The following is a 24,759-nucleotide window of genomic DNA, read 5'->3' as shown; positions in this document are numbered from 1 at the left end:
AAGCATTTCCTATGGAGAATTTTGGAACCATCATTTTGCAAAGTTTGGTAGGCCTATGTAATTTTTAGGGTTAACAAGTTTTGTATCTAAAAGTTTTGCTACTGTTAAACCAATATTTTAAGAGCCATCATTTACAGTTACTTTTAAATTTAGTTGTAAAGGTTTTAACCACCCTGGCGGTATGATTATGTCAGATTGTTGCATCTCAAAGCGGTACATTGTTTTGAATAGAAATGTGGTGTTTTATATTGTTGGCCTGTAATTCTTAGTAATAACACACTCTGTCCAAATAAGAGTCTAGTAGACATCTCAGGTATGATAAAGTTTGAAACACGAAAGCATAAATTATAATATAATAAATAACTATAAATTATTAGAAAAAATAATAATATAATAATTTCCCCACCATTCACTATCGCTCAATTCTGCAAGTGTTTTAATTTACTATCACTGTTTTCTAGCTGGTCTAAAACCACTTTTGACATTAAGGGACACTTTTTGATTGCCATGGTAAATCTCAAGCTTCCAGGCAGAAAGAACAGTATATATAATATAAAAATGCATGCAGGGCACTGGACAAAGCATTAGGGACACATGGGAGGTGAAATGATTTCATAAAGTAATGTAATCTGTAAGATTACAGTGTACTGTATGTGTTATGAATTTTGTACTCTTTGAATTTGCTGCCAGGCTCCGCCCCCATGCATCGCGACGCTCGCAGGGAATGGAGCCTGGCACACCGAGGCATCGGGCGGAGGACACAGCCCGCTGACACAGCCGGGAGACATCTCAGGATCCTAGTGACAGGGTAAGTAACCTTGACCAGGATCCTGAGATGCAATCCCGAGTGTGGCTCGAGGTTAGCACAAATGGTACTGAAATTTAACCCCAAGCCACACTCGGGATTACTGCATTGCCTATGTACAGTTTTGGTAGCATAGTTGTTGAGGGTTAACATATTTAGCATCTATTTACTCAGCACAACTTCCTGTTACATATTTTACCAAAAAATAATTATAATCGTGTGGTTGTGTGCACAAAAAAATAGTTTGAGTGTGTTTTTTTTAAAATAAAATATAGATTTGATAAGCTGTAGCACAAATATCATGTGACAAAAAAACATTGCATCAGCTTTCATAAAATATATAATGTTTTGGGGTTTTAAGTGCATTTTTTATGTACAAAATAAAAATATGCATTTTAGTATGTGTGTGCAGTGAAAGGGTTAAAAATACAGTATATCATAGCCCACACTCTATTATATTAATTTACTAACTGAAACAATATTTTCTGTACTTAAAAATCCAATGAAAATTTTGTAAGCACTGTACACTTAACGGCTTGTATGTAAGCAATCAATGCATTACAGTTATTTTTTTCTAGATATGCATCAATAAAATAATGACAAAGAGAGTGTTTCTTTGCCTTGCAGTTTTACTTGACAGTCAGCAGCCTGGAGTTCCATAGCGATGCTTAGTTTTCTGTTGCACTGTTCATTCATTTTGCTAAATATAGCCTTTTTAGATCCTTTATTTTATCCTTCATGTACGCTAAAAATTTATGTGGCGATTTACAAAATAAGGCAGGTATTAAGACGTTACTGTTTTCAATATTTTTAGTCTATGTGTATTTATTATATTTTCTCTATATAATATCTTTCACAGAACTATACAAAGCGCAGACATACAGAAGATCGAACAATGTCAAACAAACATCATAAATGCATTAAACTATAAACATAAAAACCAAGGTATGTCTTTATGACTTTATTTGCGTGATAGAGGAAGATGACGCTAGTGGCAAAGTGTTCTACAGTTTATTTCATTAATGTATTTGTTACATTTCTGCAGTATTTGTCTAACTGTAAAATTCTACGGGTATGTGTGACTTTAGGCAACAAACTGCATCATGTTGTGTTGCTTTTCAGAAAACAATACACCTGAGGCATAATGGATTTTTCATGCTGTTTTCAGACTGACTTTAAGTTGGTTAGCCTCCTATCTTACAAGTATTTCAATAATATCCGCAAAATAAAATCTATGTATGTATAAATGTCAGAAGCTTATCAGAGCTAAGTATATCTGTGATGCATCATTCGGAGGCATGCTTGACTACACCTTGCAGACTCCGAGCAACTATTCCAGGGTCTGTTATCGGTATTGGAAATAATACATTTCCTTGTGAATGAATGGACTTGAATGAAAAACAGGACTTGAAAGAAGGAAATAAAAACACTTGAGCACATGCACAGAACTGTACTATATATATACAATATATATATATATATATATATATATATATATATATATATATATATATATATATATATATATATAATACAAGGGGGTTACAGCATAATTTGTTACTCCTAATTAAACCACTTTGATTTGGTATATGCCCTTCCCTTTCTTCTTTTGTTTGTTCTCTCATAAACTTAAATACAATTCTTGGAAAAAGAAAATACAGTTACTTCACGCATCCCTGCTATTTTAATCACTGACCTGCACTTTACAGTGAAACTGGAGATATGTCTGTGGTCAGAGATACTAGAGAGATGTAACCACACATTAACCCTTAAACATTCAACACGTACGTGTTGGAAAATTAATTATTAAAATGAAAAGCATTAAAAGCAAGCGTATGCATTAACGCAGCATGGAAGGCCATCAGAAGAAAGTGCAATGCATGTGAAAACACTTCTGCTTTTAAGAAAAGTGCTGCTCACCATTTAATATATATATATATATATATATATATATATATATATATATATATATATATATACTGTTTATACAGTATATACAGTATATACAGTATACAGTACTGTGTAAAGGTTTTAGGCAGCTGTGAAAAAATGCTGTACATTAAGAATGTTTTTAGAAATAGCAGCAATTAATATTAATATATATATATATATATATATATATATATATATATATATATATATATATATATATATATATATATATATATATATATATATATATATTAATAAATGAACTAAATGAAAAGTAAATGCACAGAAGAAAAATCCAAATCAAATCTATATTTGGTGTGACTTCCCTTTGGTTTCAAACCAGCATCAATTCTTCTAGGTACGCACTTTTTGAAGGAACTTGAAGGTTGTTCCGAACATCATGAAGAACTAACCAAAAATCTTCTGTGGATGTAGGCTGACTCAAATCCTTCTGTCTCTTCATGTGATCCCAGTAGACCTGATGATGTTGAGATCAGGGCTCTGCAGGGTTCAAACGATTACTTTTAGGACTCGTCCTGCTGAAAAATAAATTTGGGGCCAATCGCATCCCTTTTTGATGGTATTGAATAATGGATAAGTATCTGCTGTATTCATCACCATTGTCCTGACCAAATCTCTAACTCCATTTGCAGAAATGCAGCCCCAAACTTGCAAGGAACCTCCACCATGCTTCACTGTTGTCACTCATTACTGCACCATTTGCCAGCCCTTTGGTGAACAAACTGCCTCCTGCTACAGCCAAATATTAAACATGTTGACTCATCAGTCCAGCACCTGCTACCATTTTTCTTCACCCCAGTTCTTATGTTTTCATGCATAGTTGAGTCGCTTTGTTTCTATGTTCAACTTCTGGCCAGACTGCTCCGGACAGTAGATGGGTGTACCTGGGTCTTACTGGATTCTGCCAGTTCTGTAATAATGGCAATGCTGGAGATTTTCCAATTTTGAAGGGAAGTAAGTATTATGTGTTTTTCATTTGCTTTCTTATTTTTCTTTGGTCGACCACTGCGTCCATGGTTCTCAATGAGTCCAATCAATGGTGTTCTCGATGCTGAGAAAAACAGACAGATACTTATCCATCATGCCATACCATCAGGGAGTCATGTGATTTGCCCTAAATTTATTCTACAGCGAGACAATGGCCCCCAAACATATAGCCAATGTCATTAAGTAATATCTTTAGCTTTAGGAAGAACAAGGAGTTTTGTTTTTTGTTTGGTTTGGCCCCACAGAGCGCCATTCTCCTCATCAAGCCTGTTTGGGATCACATGAAAAGACAAAAGGATTTGAGACTACTTGCAACCAAAGAAGATCTGTGGTTAGTTGTCCAAGATGGTTAGAACAACCATTGATTACATTTATTCTTTTGTTCCCTCATTTTGCAGTTTGTAAATTGATAAAAAAAATATTAAAATATATTTTTTTGAAAGCATTCTTATTTTACAGTTATATATATATATATATATATATATATATATATATATATATATATATATATATATATATATATATATATATATATATATATATATATATATATGTGTGTGTGTATGTAGTTTTCCCTTTCCTCTGTAGGTGGCGATGTGTTGCTGGGCGCTGTACAGATGGAATGGGGATTGAGAGGAACTTTGTTCCTCTGAAATCTCTGTAGGTGTTAGCAGTGCAGTTAGAAGCTACAACACTAGATTACTTAAGTTTAATTACTTGAGTTTCTGGCTGAATTCTGCCGAGAAACTCGGTCGTGTGTACGGGGCCTTATACTTTTTACCAGTATCTGTATCTAAATGGAACTTATTTGGTAAACTAATCATCAGTGTATTTATTTCATAAACCCAAAGGGAATTATTCTATGTAAACTATAAACAACCCTTATAGGGCTACAGTAAGCAATAGTGTCTACACAATCCATCTTCATATAGAAGAGTAAATTTCAGTGACTTTAAATATTGTTTTGACACACTTAAATGGTCGTAATTAAACCTGAGACATTGTGTACATCTGGTTTCAACAAAACAATATGCAAAGGTGTATATAATGTGCATAATTATGAGATGATTTAGTGGTACTAAAATGTAGGAGCGAGGAGAGTTTGGTAAAATATGGTTCCTGATAGTGAGTTTATATGTGATGTTAGTGTAGGTTGGATTATTACATAGGAAGTATATTCAGAAAATGTGGAATTTCTCTCAGTAAGTATTCAGTCTCTGGATGTGCTTTCTAATATATATTAGATTATGATAAGTGAGAAACAGCATTCTGCTTTGGGACTTGGTTATTAAATGATCTGTAATTCACAGGAAGAGCCTAGGAAAAATCTATAATGGACCAGACCATACAAATAGACTTAAAAACATTAGGTGTACTCTGGAGACCTGAGAGCTGATTTAGGTAGTTTATCTTATTTCCTCCAGTTACACCTCTCATTCACCATACAATGAGTCATTATACACAGCCTTGAATTGAACAGACATTCACTTACATAGCAACCACACACATTTTAAGGCAGCTGTAGACATAATTACACTTTGGATAAGACAATGGTTTGAAAATAAGTATTAGAGTACTTGATACAGTACTGTATATTTCTATGCTCAGTGAAAATAACTGGATTTCTATGGGTTGCTCTTTCTGTTGTCTTAAGCTGACGTTGGTGGGAGTCTACAGAGGCATCTACTACTATGATACAAGTGTCAATGTCTACTAATGTATATATTTACTGTCTGGAATTATCATACTAAGCAGCTTTGTGACTGTCAGTGTTTTTGCTGTCAGCTGTTAATAAAGATTTGCAAAATACCACTGTATACAGTAAGTTATTTTACAAGTACGGTAATAAACTGTAAAGCCAAGTAGGCAATGCATTGCAGGAGCACAAAGATTATCACTGCTTCATTACAGAACATTGATTATGCACATCTTTCTGTCTACATGCAATCTGTATGTCCTCCCCATGTTTATGGTTGCCTCTCCCAAAACTGTTATATTGAGACACAATGGGGTTCATGACTATGATGTGAAAAATGCAACAGCTTTGACATAAAAGCCTGGAAGCTGATTGGCTTCTATGCACCAGATTTTGCACTCTCCAGTCTTAGTAAATCAATCCCTCTATACTGATAAAATACAACAATGATAACTAAAAATAGACACATATTAATGGTAATAGATTACTAGTACCAACACAAAGTGAAAAGACCAGAAGTAGGGTTTTAGTACAACATACATCAAAGCAGTTAGCATAGTGCTATGAATTCCATCCATACCCCTATGGAACTCTTCTTTAGTGCATTGAACTTTACTTTCTATTCTCATATTTTAACTTTGTTTTGATTTTTGAAGTTTACTTGTACCGTAGTATTTTCACATGCACCATGCTACGGACCAGTTTGTAGATGTGCTTTCCAACTGGTAAGTTACAATGATTTGTATTGATTTTAAACTGCTGGTGCTTCATTCTTTTGCCCACTTTGTGTTCTGTTTAATCAATATATAGACATCTGAAGAGTTGTTTTTTTGTTGTGAAATATTGCGTACACTATATTTTAATAAGGCACAGAGAAATAGCCTAGGTTGTGCACCACTGGAAATCTGACTTTTGTATTTTTTCTATGCCCAAAATACGTGGGCACAGCTTTCATCTTCCATTTTTAATTTACTGTGCATAAAGCACCTATGATGATATGGTTCCTTATATCAGAAGGTTGTTTGTAGGAAGATGCACAGTTAAGAAGTTAAAATATTTTTCACTGCAGTTTATTGTTCTTGTAAAGTATGGCCTGTTTTTAGTAGCACATTTAATTGTAAGTAATACCCAAAAACGATTTGAAATGGTCTCTGAATGTCTAAGTGACTCTAGATCTGTCTATAAGCTTACTATGAACAATTCCCTTGATAATAATGTTAATAAATAAAGCCATCATTGTTATGCATATTAAATGGAAGCTGTCCCAGATTTGCTGGATTGGATAACAGCTTGTTTTGTGATACAACTAGTCTGTATTTTCCTGGATGGAAATTGTGACGTTCAGAACATTTTATGTGACAATGAAAAGGCTGGAGTAAGATTTATGGTAGGGTGACGTTTATGAATTTTCTTAAATGTTACTAATTACTCTTGTGTTGTTTTCCAAAGTAGAAGGGTGTCATCTATGCAACAGACCTTTCTCTGTGGTTTCATTTTAAAGGTAGAATTTAATCTTTTTTTCAATTTAGACGTAAATAAACTGAGGATATAACTAAGAAACTTAGAAACTGAACTCTTCAGGCTGTGGCCAAAATAGGCAGACAGAGGGAAAATGGCTAGTTACCATGGCTTTAGATGTATTACAACATACAGCAATGAGGCTGTGGACACAGGAGTGCTTAGTCACCCTCACATATCAATAGAAAAACTGCTAGATTTTAGGCGGAATTTCAGAAAATGGTAACTCTTTCAGGGAACAAGTAACACTTCTAAATGTTTCACTTTAATTGGTATGCCGTTAGCCTATCTTATTTTTGGTAAAAGTTCCTATAAGCTGTAGATAAATAAACTGGAACCAACCTTTTAGCAGCGTTGCCAACCTACCAGATTAAAATTTACCGACACAACACCCAAAATTTACTGACACAGCCAACTTTTTACTGGCATTTCCGAAGTATACAAAATTCCAGATTTAATTGCAAATTCTAGTATTTATTATTAATATTATACAGGATTTATATAGCCCCAACTGTTTGCGCAGCGCTTTACAATATAAAGGGAGACACAATATAGCAACAATACAATAGGGTTAGGAGGGCCCTGCTCCTGCAAGCTTACAATCTAATAGGGAGGGGCTGATGAAATAAAAGGTAGTAACTGTGAGGGATGAACTGATAAGGGAAGTATACGATTTGATTGTTAGCTGAAGGCAGAATAGGCCTCCCTGAAGATATGAGTTTTCAGGTATCGCCTAAAAGTGGATAGAGTAGGAGATAACCGGACAGCTTGGGGTAGGGAGTCCCAGAGGATGGGAGAGGCTTCGGAGAAGTACTGGAGATGAGCATGGGAGGAGGAGACAAGGGAGCTAGAGACCAGGAGGTCTTGGGATGAGCGGACAGGATGGTTTGGGTAATATTTGGAGATAAGATTGGTGATGTAGCTCAGGGCAGATTTTTAAATGGATTTGTATGTTATTGTTACTGTTTTGAATTTTATTCATTAGGCGTTTAGGCTGCAAAAAAGTATAATATGCAATTAGCAATGTGATTTAAGGTAATGATTAAGACAAAAAAAAATCTTATTTTATTTTCGATATAGTAAGTAAGTAACTTCCGATGGATAAGAAATGGATGGGCAGGCATACACATATAAAAATTGACACTCACAGTGACACTGACAGCAGTATGCAGCAGCACAAATGATGATGACACCTCACTGACATGACACATCCACTCCTGAGTCACAGTCACAGTCTCTCTCCATGCCAGTTGATCTCTTCAGTCCACTCCAGTCCAAACAGACAATCCCTATCCCATCTTTCCTTGCTCCCATCCCACAGACCCACACACGAGGCTCTGGGTGCTCCGCTCGGCATCAAACCTGTCCAGGGCGGGTGCCACCTGAACACACAGTAGCATGCACTTGGATGGTCTTAGCTGGCTCCGGACCGAAATTGTTCATGCCAAGTGTCACAGCCATATTTTATACTGGCAATCTTTTCCTATCACTGACATTTACTGGCAGGAGAAAAGTGTGTGTTTTTTACTGGCTGCCAGTAAAAATACTGACAGTTGTCAACACTACCTTTCAGACCATTACTTTCAATGTGAGAACAGTCCCTGTACTATAGACTGACATGCCCTTACTACAAATATGCAATCGGTAGGGAGCAGGAATATTGCTGATTGTAGAACAGTGGTGACTCAAGGAAGAGCAGCGATGCCTTACACTGCTACAGAGAGAATGCTGCTTTAACACAAAAAGCAGATGTTTCTTGTCTGTAGCTACTTGCCAAAAGAAATTAGCTCAATTAAAGTACAAGAAATCTAACACATTTAAAAACAAGTTTTTCATCACTGTCAACGATTATATTTAATTTAATAAAATGATAATATGAGTTTAATACAGGTGTTTGGCAATAATTGCAACAGTTCCCAAATCTTTTACTGACAGTTCATCTTGAACACTGTCATGCTTCTCTGAAAAAGTAGACAAACGTAAAAAGTGAATTAACTCACAGCAACTTGGATGTTAGAAATGAAAGTGTTACTAAGCCCAGGACCCTGCATTTACTTTATCTGGTCTCCCACCATACACAGAACATGGAAATGCAATTATTTTAGTAAATTTAAACTGCTAAATACCTTTTATCATTACCAGTACATTGCAATGTACAGCAGTCTTGTGACTTCTCTCAGTGTCTGGCTAAAGCCTGTAGGAGGAGTTTTTATTCTACTACGGCAGTCCTATGAGGCTGCATGACTCTTGACCCTCTGTCTGGACAGTGCTGATTGGCCCTGTGCTGCTGATCACATGCACCCTCCCAGGAAACAAAGCTCTCTAGCAATACACACCAAAATGAGCATGTGCAAAGTGACTCCAAAGGCTCTGTCTTATCAGGAGATGGACTAGGGGCAGTGAAAGAAGGGGGGGGGGGGGCAGAGAAGACAGGATCAAACAACCCTTTTACATAATGCAGAGGATTAACCCCTTAGGTTCTACAGTCAGTATACCAAGCAAGTTTTACTGTGTATGCAGACTGATATTACTGTTGTGGGTTTAGTAACACTTTACTTTCATTGTACTCACTATAGAAAATAAAATATAGTTCACCGCTGTGGAAATTGCTTACTGCACTATCACTGTAAAGCCGCGTACACATGACCATTTTTCATGTCATGGAAAAAACAGTTTTTCTCTACGTGATTCTTGTCAAGCCTGCCTTGCGTACACACGATCGTTAAAAAAAATGCTTGAGCAAAGCGTGGTGACGTACAACACGTACGACGGCACTATAAAGGGGAAGTTCCTTTCGATTAGTGCCACCCTTTGGGCTGAATATTCCCTTCTCATAACTTGCTTCTGAGCCTACACACGATTGTTTTTCATGATGTGAAAAACGACGACGTGAAAAAGGACAAGAAAAAAATAGAGCATGTTCTAAATTTTGAATGCCCATTTTTCACGTCGAGAAAAATGCTCTGGAGCCTACACACGGTCGTTTTTAATGACCAATTTAAAAATGCCATTTTTCTCATCATGAAAAATGGTTGTGTGTACACCGCATAAGCCTTAAGCCCCTCACACATGATCACAATATCGTACAAAAAATACAGTTTCAAATCAATTGTACGATAATCTGATTGTTAGTACAAATTTTCCGAAGGGACAAACATTGACAACATCTCGTAGCGATATCAGATTGTATTTTCGATTAGTCAGTACAGTTTTCATCTGAAAAAACAATACAAATACACTACAACACATTACATTACTTCAGAGAATTTTCATACATTAGTAACCTATTCATTTTCGACATAGCAAAAAAATAAAAAAATTGACGATTATTCGTCTGATAATCTCATTGTGTGTACTAGGCATAAGTCTAAGTAAAATAAAGAAGGCATTGACCACAAAAAGATCTAGTTAAAAGAAAATCCTTATACAATATTAATTTCACATTATATCAATCTCCTTTTAGATTTGTTTACACAATTTATTTTACACCACATCCTTAATCTGATGGCATAAGCCTCCTTTCATCTCAGGAAAGCATTTGTCCTACAATACATAGTACGGCTAACGTATGCATGGTATCACCTCCAATTGCTCTGGGCCTCAGAGTCCTTAAACATAAAATGAAATGCATCCTTGTTTTATTTCTTTATTTATGTTCTGTTCTGACTTTTGCATTTACGACTGATCATTAATTTAGCCAACATGGCCATCGTACCAGTTTCAAAGCAACACTACTAGATAATTTGTAAATAATTTAGAAGGCAGTTAGAACAAACAAACATCAACACGTCCCTTGTTCCATCTGATTTTACTACATTTACAGGGTGAAAAAAAGTGGTTGAAAGAATGTTGTTGTTTTGTTTGTTTGTTTGTTTTATTAATTTGCTCTACAAACAGCAGATTGAGTGTTAAGTAAAGCTGTAAAACTTGAGAGAATCACATTTTCATAACTATAGTTTTAAGTTCCAAGCCTAAACATTTTTTTGTTATTTCCCTCTGTTGGTGAAGTAGTAAAATAAGTAATCTAAATAGATGAGAATTTGTTAGTTTTTTTTTCATTAATGTATTTCTTATATCCCATCATTGCACATAACAAAGTGAGTGAACAGAAGAAAAATCTAAATCAAATCAATATTTGGCATATTTACCCATTGACTTCAAACCAGCATCAGTTCTTCTAGGTACATTTTCACACAGCTTTTGAAGGAACTCAGCAGATAGGTTGTTCCAAACATCTTGGAGAACTTACCTACAGATGTTCTGTGGATGTAAGATGCCTCAAATCCTTCTGTCTTTTCATGTAATCCCAGACAAACTCAATGATGTTGAGATCAGGGCTCTGTGGGGGCCAAATCATAACTTCCAGGACTTATTCTTCTTTATGCTGAGGATAGTACTTAACCACTTGCCAACTGCGCTATAGTCAAATGACGGCTACAGAGTGGTTGGCTAGTTCTGGTACGTTGAGGGGCATGAGTGGCGCGTTCTGTGATCAGTAGTGTCAAGAGGACGCTGCTGATCACAGATTGAGGTAAAGAGCCAATCAGCAACTCTTTACTATGTGATAAGCTGTGTCCAATCACAGCTGATCACAGATGTAAACATAAGCCGGTTATCAGCACCCCTTTCCTCATGAGGAGAAGAGAAGAAAGTCGATAACTGGCTTCTCTAAAAGGAACATGTACACTGAAAATCAGGGCACTGATTATCAGTGTCCTGATTATCAGTGCAGTCCCAACAGTGCCCACCAGTGCTGCCTATGTTTGCCCACCAGTGCTTGCAATCTGTTCCCACCAGTGCTGAAAATCAGTGCCCATCAGTGCTTCCTCATCAGTGTCACCTATCAGTGCTGCCTACCAGTGCCGCCTATCAGTGCCCATCAGTGCTGCCTATCAGTGCCGCCCATAAGTTCCCATAATTCCCACCTACCCGTGCCCATCAGTGCTACCTATCAATGCTCATCAGTGCCACCTATCAGTGCCTATCAGTACCTCCTAATCAGTGTTGGTCCTAATCTCTAACTCCATTTGCAGAAATGCAGCCCCAAACTTGCAAGAAACCTTCATCAGGTTCACTGTTGCCTGCAGACATTCATTATTGTACTGCTCTCCAGCCCTTGGGCGAACAAACTGCCTCCATCTACAGCCAAATATTTAAAATTTTGACTCATCAGTACAGAGCACCTGCTGCCATTGTTCTGCACCCCAGTCCCAAACAAAATTGATGTCCTTTTTTTCCCACAAATAGAGCTTTGTTTTGGTGGTATTTGATCGCCTGTGCGATTTTTATTTTTTGTGCTATAAACAAAAAAAGAGCGTAAATTTTGAAAAAAAAATATATTTTTTACTTTTTGCTATAATAAATATCCCATTTAAAAAATAAAAATAAATAATTTTCTCAGTTTAGGCCGATACGTATTCTTCTACATATTTTTGGTAAAAAAAAATTGCAATAAGCGTATAGTGACTGGTTTGCACAAACGTTATAGCGCCTACAAAATAGGGGACATAATTATTATTATTTTTTTTTATTATTTTTTTTAACTAGTAATGGCGGCGATCTGAGATTTTTTATTGGGACTGCGACATTATGTCAGACTCATCGGACACTTTTGACACATTTTTGGGACCATTCACATTTATACAGTGAACAGTGCTATAAATATGCACTGATTACTGTATAAATGTGACTGGCAGGGAAGGAGTTAACACTAGGGGGTGAGGAAGGGGTTAAATGTATAGCCTAGTGAGTGATTGTAACTGTAGAGGCAGGGGACTGACTGGGGAGGTGACCGATCTGTGTCTCTATGTACAAGGGACACAGCATCGGTCTCCTCTCCCTGACAGCACGTGGATCTCTGTGTTTACACACAGAGATCCACGGTCCTGCTCAGTTACTGAGCAATCGCGGGTGCCCGGCGCCCATCGTGGCCGCCGGGCACGCGCATCGTGTTCCCAGTAACGCGGCGGGTGCATGCGCGCAGGCGGCAGCATGTGCGCCCCCTATCGGCTTTAATAGACGAGGACGTCATATGACGTCCTGTCAGAACAACTGAGCCACTATGCCGCCGTCAATTGACGGTGGCTGGTAGATAAGTGGTTAAAGGCAAAGGATGGTCAGACTAAATATTGATTTGTTTTGGATTTCCCCTCTGTTCATTTAGTTTTAATTTTGTTAATTGAGAAAAAAAATAGTAACACTTCTATTTCTGAAAGCATTCTTAATTTACAACATTTGTTCATACCTCCCTGAAACATTTGCACAGTACTTCAGCTATCCAAAGCATGTCTCTTATTGTTTTATGTCTCATGAGAACTGAACATTTAGCCCTGATGAACAAGACTCCAGAATTTTGGTGCAAAAGGCACATGCACCATCCAGTCTTGCTGCTAGTAGCCTGTGAGAAACCTGAGAGGCTGAAAGCTGCTGTGGCTGTACGGAGATGGACAGTGCAATGAGTACTACTAATACTTAGGCCCCGTACACACGTTCCGAGGAACTCGACGGGCAAAACTCATCGTTTTGCTCGTCGAGTTCTGTGTGAAGCCGCCGAGGATCTCGGCGAGCCAACTTTCCTAATTGAACAATGAGGAAATAGAGAACATGTTCTCTATTTGGCTCGACGAGGAACTCGTCGGCTTCCTCAGCCGAAAGTGTACACACGGCTGGGTTTCTCGGCAGAATTCAGCTCCGATCGAGTTTCTGGCTGAATTCTGCCGAGAAACTTGGTCGTGTGTACGGGGCCTAAGGGTAGTATGCATCCAGAGATGAACACCCACAACACAGAATGCTTACGTACAGGGAGTGCAGAATTATTAGGCAAATTAGTATTTTGACCACATCATCCTCTTTATGCATGTTGTCTTACTCCAAGCTGTATAGGCTCGAAAGCCTACTACCAATTAAGCATATTAGGTGATGTGCATCTCTGTAATGAGAAGGTGTGTGGTCTAATGACATCAACACCCTATATCAGGTGTGCATAATTATTAGTCAACTTCCTTTCCTTTGGCAAAATGGGTCAAAAGAAGGACTTGACAGGCTCAGAAAAGTCAAAAATAGTGAGATATCTTGCAGAGGGATGCAGCACTCTTAAAATTGCAAAGCTTCTGAAGCGTGATCATCGAACAATCAAGCGTTTCATTCAAAATAGTCAACAGGGTCGCAAGAAGCGTGTGGAAAAACCAAGGCGCAAAATAACTGCCCATGAACTGAGAAAAGTCAAGCGTGCAGCTGCCAAGATGCCACTTGCCACCAGTTTGGCCATATTTCAGAGCTGCAACATCACTGGAGTGCCCAAAAGCACAAGGTGTGCAATACTCAGAGACATGGCCAAGGTAAGAAAGGCTGAAAGACGACCACCACTGAACAAGACACACAAGCTGAAACGTCAAGACTGGGCCAAGAAATATCTCAAGACTGATTTTTCTAAGGTTTTATGGACTGATGAAATGAGAGTGAGTCTTGATGGGCCAGATGGATGGGCCCGTGGCTGGATTGGTAAAGGGCAGAGAGCTCCAGTCCGACTCAGACGCCAGCAAGGTGGAGGTGGAGTACTGGTTTGGGCTGGTATCATCAAAGATGAGCTTGTGGGGCCTTTTCGGGTTGAGGATGGAGTCAAGCTCAACTCCCAGTCCTACTGCCAGTTTCTGGAAGACACCTTCTTCAAGCAGTGGTACAGGAAGAAGTCTGCATCCTTCAAGAAAAACATGATTTTCATGCAGGACAATGCTCCAGCACACGCGTCCAAGTAATCCACAGCGTGGCTGGCAAGAAAGGGTATAAAAGAAGAAAAACGAATGACATGGCCTCCTTGTTCACCTGATCTGAACCCCATTGAGAACCTGTGGTCCATCATCAAATGTGAGATTTACAAGGAGGGGAAACAGTACACCTCTCTGAACAGTGTCTGGGAGGCTGTGGTTGCTGCTGCACGCAATGTTGATGGTGAACAGATCAAAACACTGACAGAATCCATGGATGGCAGGTTTTTGAGTGTCCTTGCAAAGAAAGGTGGCTATATTGGTCACTGATTTGTTTTTGTTTTGTTTTTGAATGTCAGAAATGTATATTTGTGAATGTTGAGATGTTATATTGGTTTCACTGGTAAAAATAAATAATTGAAATGGGTATATATTTTTTTTTGTTAAGTTGCCTAATAATTATGCACAGTAATAGTCACCTGCACACACAGATATCCCCCTAAAATAGCTAAAACTAAAAACAAACTAAAAACTACTTCCAAAAATATTCAGCTTTGATATTAATGAGTTTTTTGGGTTCATTGAGAACATGGTTGTTGTTCAATAATAAAATTAATCCTCAAAAATACAACGTGCCTAATAATTCTGCACTCCCTGTATGGAGTAAGTAAAAGTAAGCAAGTAAGTACCTAAGTAAGCAAGCAAGCATACTGTACTGTGTTGTGGGTATTCATAACTGGGTTCATACTACCTTAAGCATTATTAGTACTCATTGTACTGCCCAGCCTCGTACAGCCGAAGAGCTGAAAATATATTTTCCACATTTTGTCCACACAAACACACATTTGAAACCCTATCCTTAGAGATATGCAAATACTACCATTGCCGATCTGTGTCTTATAATGATAGTTTCTCAGTTGTGCCTGGCTTTAGTACTTTATAAGCCACCAACCAGAACAAGTATGACAAAAACGGAAGTCATAATTTCTGATACAAATATTCTATCCAGTCAGTGGCTTAGAAAGTATTGAATCCATAGAATTAGCACGACCGCCTGGCAAAAAGTCGTTTTTGAACAAAGAGGCAGAATTCCATATATGTGTTTCGGAACAGGTTCTTTAAGAAGGAGAACCCGTTTTAAAAGTTTATATATGACTATGTATAAAACTTGAGAAAACTAAAGACCAGTCAGTGCCTTTGGTTTATTGTGGTATGCAATTTATTTAAATATTTATCCTAATGTGGTTTTTCAGATTTTTAAGTACTGGAATTGACATTTTGCACACAAAAGTTTGTGTAAAAGGTTCATAAAGGACTCCATTGTCGATTCCCAGAGATGCATGCTAAAAAAAGCCAAAGAAAAAAATATTTCGTTGGATAGACTTGCACTAACAACTCCCATTTGTATAGTCTTAGGCCCCGTACACACGAGGAGAAATGTCAGATGAAAACGGTCCACGGACCGTTTTCGTCGGACATGTCTCCTGGGAGCTTTTGGTCTGATGTGTGTACACACCATCAGACCAAAATCCCAGCGGACAGAGAACACGGTGACGTAGAAGACATCAACGTTCTCAAACACGGAAGTGCAATGCTTCCACGCATGCGTCGAATCAATTTGACGCATGCGCGGGATTTCGGGACGCTGGTTGCACGTCATATCCAGCGGACATGTCCGATTAGGTGTACTAACCATCGGACATGTCCGACGGACATGTTTCCAGCGGACAAGTTTCTTAGCTTGCTAAGAAACTTTTGTCCGCTGGAAACCTGTCCGCTAGGCCGTACTCACGGTCGGACATGTCCGCGGAAACTGGTCCGCGGACCAGTTTCAGCGGACATGTTCGACCGTGTGTACGGGGCCAAACATTCACTTTCCCTTACTAACAGTTACACAGTGGGTCTAAGGCTTTGTTCACATTAACGATGATGCCTACAGAGTGTGAACAAAGCATAAATGTGACAGTGCAGTCAAGTACGCATCAGAGTCTGACCATGCCTTCCAGTGCATTCTAACTGACCTGGCAAGACACAATCCTTTCATTTAGCCCAGTACAACTGTACATAAGGACAAATGTTATGATGCTAGAACATAGCACTGGAGTGTGAGGGCAGGAAACACATTTGCTGAAAAATAAATTTAAGGCATTTCCAAGCAAACATTAGTTAAAAATCATAACAAACATATGGTGCTACATGATTATGCAGAGAAATGTTTTCTAGTCTCTTTTAAATACTGTCTATTTGCATTTGCTCCATTTTCAGCTTTCTGATCAGACCATACCTGTGTGTGTGTGAATCTGACTACTTGCAGTCTGCAGCAGGGATGCATATGACAGGGTGCATTGGATCTATGAACCATATGTCACTGCATAATGCTTAGTAATACAACTAGGTAGTCAGCAACTACCGTGTTCTAGTGAATTCTGCATATTGCAGCAACAAGCAAGAAGTAGATCTGGAAACAATAGTAGCATCAGTGGCATAACCATGTGTAAAGCAGGCAATGATATCATTTTCCAATTACCAGAGTTGGGGGAACAGCGCACTAAACCAATTAATTTAAAATATATATATATATGTTTCACTAAATTATGCATTTGGAGATTGGCATTTGTGCTTGCCATGGGTGGTCAAAATAATAGAGAAGTTGAGTACCATATTAGGCAAGAAATGTCAATGAAAGAAAACCATTCCAGGCTAAGACGTAGGCCTTGTTCACTGGGCATACTACAGATGATCATCCATATGAGGACTGTGCCCGCAAAGGGATGCACATGTGTTTCTTTCATCACCTTGCAGGCAGTCCCAATTATGTTCATTAGGATGCAGCAGCTGGACAGACACAGCCACTGCTCCCAATTTGACAGTCATGTGGGTGCACTGCACGGTCCCGAACACAGACAGTGAACACAGAGATGTAAATAATGTGTTGTAGATTACAGAGCTACACTTATTTGTGCCTTTTGTATTTATATATAAGTCAAGCATGGAGGTGAAAACATTATGCTTTGGGGACGTTTCTATGCTAAAGATACAGGCCCGACTTTGCCGCTTTGATGGGCCAATGGACAAGGCCAGGTATTGTAAAATCTTGAATGAGAACCTTCTTCCCTCAGCAAAAATACTGAAGACGGGTGTTCAATAAGAGGCACATTAGGGTCATGGAGTGGCCTAGTCAGTGTCCAGCCCTTAATCCTATAGAAAATGTATATAGGGAGCTGAAACTTACCCTTTAAGGATTTAGAGAAGATCTGTAAAGAAGAGAGGACCAAAATATCTCCTGAGATGTGTGAAAACCTGGTCCCCAACTACAAGAATCGTCTTACCTCTGTGTTTGCCAACAAGGGTTTCTCCACCAAGTATTAAGTCATGTTTTGCTTGGGGATCAAATATTTATTTTACTCACTAAACTGCAACTTAATTTATAGCATTTATTTTAGGTGTTTTTTTCTGAATTTTGGTTGATATTCTGTCTCTATCATTTAAAATACATCTATGACAAAAATTATAGACCCTTCATTTCTTTGTAAGTGGGCAAACTCATAGATCTGCAGGGGATCAAATAATTATTTTCCCCACTGTATATATATATATATATATATATATATATATATATATATATATATATATATATATATATATATATATATATACTGTATACTGTATATATTCGTATATATATTTATCCTATTAGAACAAACATCTTTTTTCACTCTAGCCTAAACATGTTCAGTTGGACAGAATGTTTATTTCACAATAAGATCAAGCATAAATCAGCACTCCTTCTGACTGTTCTAAACATGTAAAATCTCATTGTTGCCATGATTTGGGTTACTTTGCACATCGTAACCTCTTGCAATACCCTTTTTAAATAGCCTCAAATATTTCATTTTAAATTTTAGATCTAGAATAATGAAATAATATTTCCTTTTTATTTTCCCATCAATTAAAATAGCCTTTTAACGCCTACTTTCTGTTTGGTGCCGTAATGTAATTATAGTCTGCATAATTGCCTTGTCCTATTAAATAAAGCAGAGAATGTGGGAGCTTGGCTACAAAGGGTTAAGAAATATTTAATTTCTCTCCACCTTTTTTCTATGAAACAGTCACAAGAGCAGAGCCTTCCTATTTCACAGCTAGATATTTCCTCCCTGTAAAAATGTATTGGTTATACAAGACAGCCGTTGGAATCCTTATTACACCTGCACTTTTCACTATCCCTTTTTCAAGGTCACTCCAGCTTTTGCTTTATAATGTACAGGCCTAGCATTCCTTATTTCAGCACCTGAACAGCTCCCTCCACAGCTGCTTAAATGCAAACCACCCATCAGTGACTAGCAGAGAATTCAGAGAAACTGAGCAATACAGTAGTTAAGGTAAGTAAGCCCTAAAAAAAAAGTTACATATATATATATATATATATATATATATATATATATATATATATATATATACACATAGATATAGATAGATATATCTATCTATCTATCTATCTATCTATCTATCTATCTATCTATCTATCTATATATATATATATATATATAGATAGATATATCTATATAGATAGATAGATAGATTTATATATATATATCTATAGATATATCTATATATATATATAGATATATATATATATATATATATATATATATATATATATATATATATATATATATATATATATATATATAGATATATCTATCTACAGGCATACCCCACTTTTAAGTACACAATGGGGTTTATTTACTAAAACTGGAAAGCGCAAAATCAGGCTCACTTCTGCACAGAAACCAATGAGCTTCCAGGTTTGATTACCAAAGCTTAATTGAAGAAGCTGGGGTTAGAAGCTCATTGGTTTATATGCAGAAGTGAGCCTGATTTTGCGCTTTCCAGTTTTAGTAAATAAACCCCATTGCGTACTTAAAAGTGGGGTATGCCTGTGTGTATATATATATATATATATATATACACGCTCACATAGTATATACTATAATATATCTATGTGTGTGTTGCCATTGCACACATATAAGAGAAAATGGGCCCAAAATGAACCTTATCACTAAATGTTTACATTTAAAATCCCATAAGTGCCGCCTTTTTTTTACATTATATAAAAAGTCACTATTTGTTCTCCTCCAAGTGATCAATACAGACTCTCAGCGTTATTCGGCACCTTTATTAGAGTAAAAAGTTTACCATACTCCCTGATGTTCTCTGTTACCAAAATTTTCATACAATGCATAGATAATGGAATGAACTTTTTCATTCACTACAGTATCACCTTTTTTCCCACATATCAAACAGCCTATTATGTGACCAACATTTTACCCTACGTGCAAACACATTGTTCAGTGCATGCCAGATGACCTTTCACGTAGATCATAGCTTTTAGCAGCAGCTCAGAAAAAATAGCTATCCAGCCAAACTATCATAATGTGCCCAAATTAAATCTCAGCACTTGGCAATGATCCGTTAGGAACATTATCACTGTGTACTATGTTGTATTCCAATTATACCATCCAACAGTTTTTAAATCATTTCTGTAAAGAACAATTTAACTTTTTGTATAGCATCTTTTGAAGTTTAGAAGTCAAGTTTTTAAATGGAGCATCTGACAAAATAGTTATGTTAGGATTGCACTTGGGATTGTGTTATCTTGACAGGCATATATGCCCTTTCTCTTGCTCACCTTACATATACTGTGCAACTCCTATTTGATCAGGAAAAGTTGTGTCAATTGAGTTATTGCGCACATTTCTGCATGTTTAGAATAAACTTTACTTGAGCCCATACATGACCAATTCTAAATACGGTTAGGAAAGCCTCAAACCTTCCTACTAAATACGGACAAATAGGTATATCTTTTACAGCTTAACCAAATGTCCTGTGATGATAACGTTTATTACCAATTATGCCTGAGTAGAAGAGATAATCTACTTAGAAGGCCTGGCCCCTTTGTACGAATGCACAATGTCAGTTTAACCTTTAGGCGATGATTACTAAACAGCTTTATTTCAGGCCTATGCACTTAGGTTTTTCAATTATTTTTTATTAAAGACCCAAGAGGACATAAAGGAAATTCAAACATTTCCATTCTTGTTATCTTTTAAGAGAATACAATATCCTAGGGTAACCAAACGCTTTCCTTGGCAAATAATTTTACATGTAGTGGAGCTCATTTAGAAAAAAGTTATTTCTTGTGCCATTCTGTATTTTGGTTGTATGTGTGCTATATAAACAGTATATATACATATTTAACTCATTTTTTTCTTTCTTCCAAGTCAACTACTTAATTCCATAGAATATACTTATCTCATAGTAACATATCTTGCTAAAACATGGAAACATTTAATATATTTTGTATATTTAGGAGGGAAAAAGTGATGCGCTAAGGGCATTAAGCCATTGCATCCAATCAGAAACGGTCTATAATTGTGTTCTAAAAGGTGATCAATGGTTGCTATAGGTTACTGCATCATACAAATCACCATTACGCTTAGCACTACTTTAAAAACAACCAGTATTCATATTTACATTCATATATTGCAGTACACTAGCAGGGGGGAGATCATACTGTAAAATATGCTGCACCTTGCCAGATTCAGTGTGTAGTACAAACCTGTGAAGTTTCCTTTTATGTGATATTTTCTACTTCTAGCTGAAAATGCCCTGCAGCTATTAAGGAACTCATCATTAGGAGACCTGAAGCTGGGAAGAGCTTAGTATAGCAGTGCTCACATCACCCCATGCACTGCGATAAATGGCAAAAATTAGTTTAAGCCAGCAAAAACTAATCAACAGTTACCATAAGGAAGTTATCAATGCATGCTACTGGGATGCAGAATTAAATTGTCATTTGTTCCTGAAAAAGCTACCGGATTTCCACTGGGATTCTGCAAATCTTGGCCTGGCTGTAAGATAACGAGGAACGATTCAGACACATTCCCAGGTATAAAAGGCCTATAATAGACTTTCCCTGCAACTAACCACAGAAACCGCAAAAAAAGGAGAATGCTGACTAGACGAATACCAAATCACATTTTAAATGTCCAGATATGTCATTCAGAACACAGTTCCATCCTGAAATAGATTTTTCACCATCGAATGATGTAAAATCATATAACCCTAAAATCACACATAAAAAATAAATAAAAAAACGTTCCTAATAATATTTTTTATTCATTTCACAAAAGTTTGACCATGGCGTTAAAAACATAAAACTCTAAAATAGTCGGTGCAGCTATAGATATAAAATTGGCAATACACGTGCAATATTGGTCCATAGTACACTTCCAAATGTTCGTACTCGTAATAATTATAATATTACACACACACAATATATATATATATATATATATATATATATATATATATATATATATATATATATATATATATATATATATACACATATACATAAACTTCTCATTTGATTCTTATCATTGATTCCATCATAAGGGGAGATGTCCCTTCTTGATCTCCCAGGAGTATATAGACACACATACGTGTGAGGTGTGTGTATATATATATATATATATATATATATATATATATATATATATATATATATATATGTATATATATATATATATATATATATATATATATATATATATATATATATATATATATATATATATATATATATAAGTTAAAACTAATAATATATATAATTTAATTATTTTATTATTTTTTATTGCCTCTCAGTTTTTGGCAGGAAAATAATACAGTGTATATCACTGTCACTGTATTTTGATACATATGATACATATGTTTTCTCTTTCGACTGCATATGTATGTGTGTGTCCTAAAAGCAGAATAAATCAGCTTTTCCCCCACAATTTGTATACCACATGCATTTCTTTTTAATTGGATAAGCACTTTTTGCTAGACTGGGTCCTTGAAAATGTGAAAGGCATTTTAATATAAGACAGCTATGAGCCAGAGGCATAATACATTACAATGTTGAGAATTTTACATACAATCTGCAGGACATCAAAGTACCTGAACTGCATACCACATACACCATAACATCAGGAATTCAGCTGAGCTGCTTAAAAGCCATGTATAAAATGCTGGCTTTGTGTTTTTTTTTTTTTCTTGCTTGGTTATTCAAGGAAATCTCAGATATTCAATTCATTCACCCAATTAACCAGATGCTTTGATTCCTGAACAAGGCAAATACAGCAGAGCATGAAAGTACTGTTCAATGTGAGCCAGTGAGCCAAACTTTATCCAGTAATCATATGCTGATCTCCCCCCTCCAATTACCCCTCCAAATCATTAACACGTCTGAATGATCGATTACAGCAAATAAATTGCTCTTCAAATGAATTGGAAAAAAAAAAAAAAGTGCGGGGGAGCAATACGTTGTCATTTTTAATTTTTCATTCTTTTTTTCTACTGTTATTGCTATTGTATGCATGCAGACACTTGTGTTTGATTAAAACAGTGATTGCTAGCTAGAATTGATGAGCAGGTTTATAAGTGAATCTCAGTAAGAATAATAAGGCACATAAGACCTACCTGTAGCCTTTCTTTAGAATCGATATCCATCAAATATCCAAGTTACAATTCCATAATTGTGCATGCATGCATCTTGCTGCCTGATGGAACTCAACAAACTTAGCTCATTCTTCAGCACCAAGGTTGCATTCACCCATCCATTAGCTATCCAAAATAGAGGGACAATAATAAGAATCAAAAGAGAGCAGGTGGCCAAGGTGGGTCCTCCCCTCCCCTCCAGAAACTCCTGGCTGCTGTGCTTTTTTTGGAGAGAGAAAAAAAAGAAATTTAGAGTTCCCCCCCTAATCCAAAGTGGTGGTGGAGAGCTGATGTCCCTGGATAAAGCAGACAGGTACTTTGCTGGACCTCAGATGTGCACAGTGTTGTGTGTGTGAGCAGAGGAGTCCCGGAGATGCTAATTCAGAAAATGCTGTCTGGTCCGCCTGCACTGTAATTTGAAAGAGATGCAGCCTGTGGTACCACAGAGAAATGCATTAGGCTTTGACTTCATTGGCAGCCTTAGCTTAAGCAGAATCCTCAGGGACTGTGAAGGAGGTAGGATGGGGTGCCTGTGCTATGGAAGAGGCACAGTGTCCCCTAGTGGCTTCTCTGGTTATAACACACACAACTAGTAAATAATAGGATGCGTAGCAAAGGTAGAGTCTGCAAAAATGGAATTCAGCAAATAAGCACCTTTGTGTTGGCAGCAGCAGCACCGTGAAAATGTGTACACAAAAATACGAAGCTCTATAATTAGACACAATTTATGGAGCTTATTTATGTATCTGATAAAGGCAGGTGGCAAACAGAGCAGCAAGTACAACATAAGCACTATTTCTAGGGTGTTTAGAGATGAACAATAGGGATGAATGCTAGAGAATACACAGCAAATTGATTTTACCGTTTAGTTTTGCTGAACAGAAACTCTTTGTTTTACTCAATGAGCCACTTAGGCAACATTTGCTTATACAGTAAAACCTTGGTTTGTGAGCATAATTCGTTCCAGAAGCATGCTTGTAATCCAAAGCACTTGTATATCAAAGCATTTTTTTACAGGGTATAAAAGAGAAGAGAGGTGCCTCTAAGTGTAGAAAAAAGTTGCTAAATGTTGTACCTTCATTAAATGTAACCATATTGCTATACTTAGAGGCTCCTCTCTTCTTTTTATACATAGTTGTAACATGACGCTATTCTTATATCAAGACATCGCTTGTGTATCAAGGCAAAGTTGATTAAAATATTTTGCTTGTCTTGCAAAACGCTCTCAAACCAAGTTACTCTCAAACCAAGGTTTTACTGTATAACATAAACTGATTTATTCTTTTTTTTTCTGTATTTATAAGGTGTGCTAGTAGTTTATATTACTTCACTTATTTATTTATTAATGTTTTTACCGAATTTGCATAGCTTTCACACAACAGTTACCCTTTTTAATCATATGTGTAAAATAGGTGAATCTTGGGTGACAACATTTATAAATATATATAAATACCCTTAGCCCTGGTTCACACTGATGCGATGTGGGAAATACACAAGGTGCATTGCGCTGCATAGCAATCGCACAGCGTTCATGCAATCTGCTGCGGGTGTCA

The 24,759-nt window shown here is 36.9% G+C and overlaps 1 protein-coding gene across 2 annotated transcripts in view; it reads right to left on the bottom strand.

Moving 5' to 3' along the window:
• Positions 1-23,680, bottom strand: part of TAFA3 (TAFA chemokine like family member 3) — a 558,411-nt gene extending 534,731 nt beyond the window's left edge. The window contains exon 1 of one of the 2 annotated variants that reach the window (XM_040337473.1): positions 23,189-23,680. The gene's annotated coding sequence lies outside the window, so the exon portion shown is untranslated. The remainder of the gene's footprint in view (positions 1-23,188) is intronic. The other variant, XM_040337474.1, reaches the window with a different exon arrangement.
• Positions 23,681-24,759: the final 1,079 nt, after the last annotated feature.

Source organism: Rana temporaria, chromosome 2 (assembly GCF_905171775.1).
Source record: "Rana temporaria chromosome 2, aRanTem1.1, whole genome shotgun sequence".
In the NCBI taxonomy this organism is placed as follows: Eukaryota; Metazoa; Chordata; class Amphibia; order Anura; family Ranidae; genus Rana; species Rana temporaria.
The sequence above is the reverse complement of the archived record's forward strand: the minus strand, read 5'-3'. Positions and strand labels throughout refer to the sequence as shown.